Raw genomic sequence first — 5,679 nt, 5'->3', positions numbered from 1 at the left:
TACACAATTTTTGTCCTTATGTGACGGGCTATTTCATTGAGCATAATATTTTCAAGGTTATTCCATGTTGCAGCATGTCTCATAACTTCATTTCTTTTTCATGGCCAAAAATAATCATTGTGTGTATGCATCACATTTTGTTTAACTGTTCATTTACTGAGAGACATTCATGTTCTTTCTAGCTTTTGACTATTGTGAATAATGTTGCTATAAGTGTAGGTATACAAAAATCTCTATGTAAACCTGTTTGGATATATACCTAGAAGTGGGATTTCTGGAACAATTAATAATTCTACATTCAGCTTTTGAGGAATCACCATTCTGATTTCTGCAGATGCTGCACTATGTACATTCCCATTAACAATGTTCTAGGGTACCAATTTCTCTGCATCCTCTCTAAAGCTTATTTTTCATTTTTGATCAATTTTTTATTAAAGAAGTTACAGGTTTATAGGAAAATCATTCATAAAATACAGAGTTCCCATACACTGCCCTATTACTGACATCTTGTATTAGTGTGTTATATATTACAGTTGATGAAATAATATTTTTATAATTGTAATAATAACTATAATCTATGGTTTACATTACGGTTTCCATTTTTTAGTAATTATCAATGTGGGTGTGAAGTGATATCTTGTGGTTTTAATTTGCATTTTCTGATTAATAATGTTGAGCATCTTTTCATGTGTTTATTGGACATTTGTAAACTATCTTTGAAGAAATGTATATTCAAGCTTTTGCCCATTTTTAAATTGGATTGTTCGTTTTTTTGTTGTTGCATTGTAAAAGTTCTTTATATACTCTGGAAAGTAAGCCCTTAACTGAAGTATGGTTTGAAACTATTTCCTCCTACTGTGTAAGTTGTTTCTTCACTTTCTTGACAATGTCCTTTCTATGCATAGAAGTTTTAAATTTTCATTAAATTGCATTTATCCACTGTTTATTCTGTTGCTTCTACTTTTGGAGTCATTTGTAAGAATCAGTTGCAGAATCCTGGGTCATGAAGATGAGCCCTTATATTATCTTTTAAGGGTTTTATAGTTTTAGCTCTTATATTTAAGTCCTTCATATATTTTGAGTTGATTTTTGGATATTTTTTGAGGTGGGGGTCTACCTTCGTTCTTCTGCATATGGATATCCAGTTTCCAAAATACCATTTGTTTATGAGGCTATTCATTACCTATACAGGTATTTACTTCCTTTGTCAATTAGCCCTAGATATGTGGGTCTATATCTGGACTTTGCATTCCATTCAGTTGATTTATTTGTATAGCTTTATGCCAGTATCACAGTTTTGTTTACTGTTGCTTTCTAAAATAATTTGAAATCAAGAAGTGTGAGTCCAACCCTAATCTTTTTCAAAACTATTAGGGCTATTCATTGCCCCTTGCAGTTTCAAATGAATTTCAGGATCTGTTTACCAATTTCTGAAATATATATATATATATATATATATGTGTGTGTGTGTGTGTGTGTGTGTGTGTGTGTGTATAAAATGCTGGAAATTTGATAGATATTGCATTGACTTTGCTTATTACTTTGAGTAATATTGACATATTATCAACATTAACTGTTCCAATCCATGAGTCCATATCTTGCCATTTAGTTAGTTTGTCTTTCATCAGTATTTTGTAGTTTTCAGCATGAAGTATTTTCTATATTTTTATGTTTATTTCAAGATATTTTATTCTTTTAGATGCTCTTGTAATTGGATGTTTTTCCTTTACTCCCCTCTTTGGATTGTTTTTTGCTAGTGTGTAGTAATAAATTCATTTTTGTGTGTTGTTCTTCTACCACACCACTTTGCTGAATTCATTTATTAGCTCTAATGATTTTCTTGTAGATCCTTAGAATTTTTTATATTTAAGATCATATACTATGCAAACAGATAATTCTACTTCTTCCTTTCCAATTTGGATCACTTTTATTTATTTTTCTTGCCTAATGGTTCTAGGAGAACATATTTTTAAAATCCTAAATAATTAAATTGGATACAATAAATTCACTGTGGCAATAAAACAATTTGGCAGATTAAGCTGAAAATATTGTTAAATGTATTGAACCAAAAATAATAATCTTAGAAAACACACATACATATATAATAAACATAGTAAATTTAAAATCTTTTCAACCTCACAGATAAAATGCAAAATTTGAAAATAAAAAGTCATGAATAAAAAGCAGCAAATTTCAAGTAATTGATAAATGCAGACATCTTCTGATTAGCAGTGTAATTAAAATCTATAAAAACTTAAAAGAAATGTGTTAAGGTCTTCAAAACTAAAATACAATACTAAAAAATTCATATTTTGAGAAGGAAATCACAATTTACTAAGCATTTAAAGATGAATATTTTAAAATTAAAATGATGGGGATAAGAATAAAATTTAAAAAAATAGAAAATAGTAAATGGGGTAAATATTGTTAAAATATAGTTCTTGTTAAATGTTAACAATGGAATTAGGCCTCTAGTAAAACTTATGAGGCATTTAGAGAAAATATAGACTATACTGGCACATACGCACACACATACAATTTAAAAGTAAATTGCTATAAAAGTTCAGAGTGTGTATTTCTTAAAAATCCTAGGAGAATTTGTTCAACAATTTTTGCCAAAGAACTTAAAACCAAATAAATGAATAACATTTTTCTAAAATTAAAAAACACAAAATATAATCAAGATGAAATGGAAAACAAAAATGTGTGAGCCAATCGCTTTTAAAGGAATTGGATAGATAATCAAACTATTCCACTCCAGCAGACATGAGGCTCAGATGATTTTGTAACATGTTTCTAACAAAAAGGAAAGGTTAAACACACACACACACACACACACACACACACACACACAAAACACAAAAAAACAAAAACAAACAGAAAAGCTCTACCGTATGTTTTAGGAGAGTAGCAAAAGAAGAAACCTTTGTGTATCACATTTTTATGTGTGTGTGAATATACTTTCATATTTTTTGAGAAGTTTTATGGTTCTAGCTCTTGGTTTTAGATATAATGATTCATCTTGAAATAATTTTTTGAAATTAGGTTTGAGATTTATTTGTTCTATGGGTATTTAGTTTACTCTTTCGCTGTTGGATTGACATGGAGCATCAGATATTCTGTTCAATATATTATATCATATTAAGATATTATCTAAGCTAGCATGTGGTCTTTCCCCCTCAGGCTATGGTTGCAATTATACTCTCTGTGGCCTGCAGTGAGCATGCTATGGCTGACTGAAGACACGTTGGCTGGGACCAGAGGAGTTTTCAGCTAAAATGACAGGCCAGCCAGTACCCCGGGGTTCTTCACTACTGGGAGAGGGCAAGAGGAAAGGAAACAAGTGGGAACTGTTGTGGGAGGGGAGGGACTAGTGGAAGGTGTCCTGGCAGCTGCACCGTCAGGTCACGTGCCCTGCAGACCCACCTTTGTACCTCCTGTCACATGCCCTAGGAGTCCTTGCTGTCAGCGGTGGATGGGAGACCCCCCAATAACAGAGGCAATGGTGATGTTGGCAGCCACTGGATTTCTGAAAGCAGCTCTGAGAAGTGTGGTAGTGCTCGACCTGACCCAGCCTGGTAAATTACTCTCTTCCCAAGGCCATAGCTCCTGCTGCATCTTCTTGATATGACAATTTCAACTGAAGTTTTGCTGATTGTAAAGAAGGTGCATCAAAAGAAGTAGTCTGGAGCTCTATACCTCATGGCAGAAAGAATTGCTTGGGCAGCTGAAGGCAAAGATAGATTTACAATCAGCCATATGTATGTGGACATTAAATGCCAGAAAATCAGTCCTGAAAGAGAAGCTAAAACACAATTTCAGCTTGTCCTGCACACAGAGGACATAAACTCACTTCCATATTTCCAGTGAAAACACACAGTGAAAGAACAAGATGCAGTGAAGGACCTTCTTTAGCATCTGCTGCCAGAATTCAAGAGGAAAGTAAATAAAAAACTGGAGGAGAAAAACAGAATGCTGCAAGAAGATCCTGTTTTGTTTCAGCTTTATAAAGAGCTTGTTGTGAGTCCAGTGACCATTGCTGAGAAATTCTGGGCCAATCGTTTAAATGTGAATGCAACTGATACTTCATCCACATCCAATCATAAGCAAGATGTTGGCATTTCTGCAGCATTGCTGGCTGATGTCTGGCCCTAAACAGATGGCTGTAATGGTCTGAAATATAATTAAATGCTGATGTCATTGAGTCCATATTTAAGACCTAGCCAGCAGGAAAAATGAAATACGCAGAAAATGTTCCCCACAACATGACAGAAAAGGAATTCTGGACACATTTTTTTTCCAGTCCCATTATTTTCTCAGGGACTGGCTGTATACAGGGTCAAACTATTTCTTTGTATTGTGTGCCAAAATAGATGAAAAAAGGTTAAAGACAGTGATTTCCTTAGGAGTGAAAAACTCACTACTAGATTTGACAGCTTTGGAAGATAAATCATTAGATGAGGGTTATGGCATTTCTTTTGTGTCATCTAAATCCACAAAGAAGAATAGCAATGCTGCCATCATCAAGAGATTTACCTATCACAGTGCTATGGTCTTGGCAGCAGGTCTCAGGAAACAAGAAACACAAAATGAGTAAAATGGTGAGCCCAGCAGCAGGGATGGGAATTCCAGAGATGTGGAGTGCTTTCAACCAGCAGTCAAAAGGGCAAAGTTACAAGAGTCTATTGAATATGAAGTTTTGGGAAAAAATAATTTCATAAAAATGATTGCACTAAACCTCAAGAAGTCAGATAGGTATTATCATGGCCAAACTCCAATCCGGTCACTACAGTATACAATGAATCAGGACATTGTTAATTCTTTTCAAAGTATTAGACAAGAAATGGAAGCTTATACACCCAAATTAACCCAGGTTCTCTCAAGTAGCACAGCCAGTAGTACCGTCACAGCCCTGTCACCTGGAGGGGCACTTATGCAGGAAGGGACACAGCAAGCCATAAACCAGATGGTGCCAAATGATATTCAATCTGAATTAAAGCACTTGTATGTGGCTGTTGGAGAACTTCTATGGCACTTCTGTACCCGCTTTCCTGTTAATACTCCATTCCTAAAATGAAAGGCAGTGAAAATGAAAAGTAATTTGAAACAATTCCAAGTGACAAAGCTCTGCCCATTCCAAGAAAAAAGTTTGAAGACAGTATTTAAGCACAAATTTGGTAAGTCACAATGAAAGATTCTCCAGACAGGTTACAACAAGTTCCACATGTAGCAAACATGATGCATGATGAAGAAAACATGAAGTGTCTATGGCTTTCACAGGTTTTGTGAGATTAAGAGGACCCTGATCTGAAGTGACTCTGGAAATCTGACCTGACAGATTCATCACAAAGAAGTTACAAGAAACATCTGTATCGTGTGAACTGTTGAAGCTGATGCTCAAAGCACTTGCACATTGTGAAGTGAAAGGAAGAAAGGAATTATGATTAAAAACTAGGGACATAAATTAAGGCAGAACCAAAATGAGCTAAGTGGTGTGTGTGTGTGTGTGTGTGTGTGTGTGTGTCTACACACATACACACACATTTAAAAAGACAATGTTTGCTGCAGTTACTCAGGAACTGCTTTTGATTCACATTAAGCTGCTTTCAGAAAGTTAAGAAAACAAAAAAAGAACTTTTCTAAAGGGTGCATTGATAAATCTGAGGTTTTTTCCCTGTG

At 34.5% G+C, this 5,679-nt stretch overlaps 1 pseudogene; it reads left to right on the top strand.

The window, feature by feature from the left end:
- Positions 1–3,618: 3,618 nt before the first annotated feature.
- On the top strand, positions 3,619–5,260 carry LOC119524672 (annotated as a pseudogene).
- The last annotated feature ends 419 nt before the right edge of the window (positions 5,261–5,679 follow it).

This window comes from Choloepus didactylus (assembly GCF_015220235.1).
Source record: "Choloepus didactylus isolate mChoDid1 chromosome 11 unlocalized genomic scaffold, mChoDid1.pri SUPER_11_unloc3, whole genome shotgun sequence".
Lineage (NCBI taxonomy): Eukaryota > Metazoa > Chordata > Mammalia > Pilosa > Megalonychidae > Choloepus > Choloepus didactylus.
This window is presented reverse-complemented; position numbering and strand designations above follow the sequence as displayed.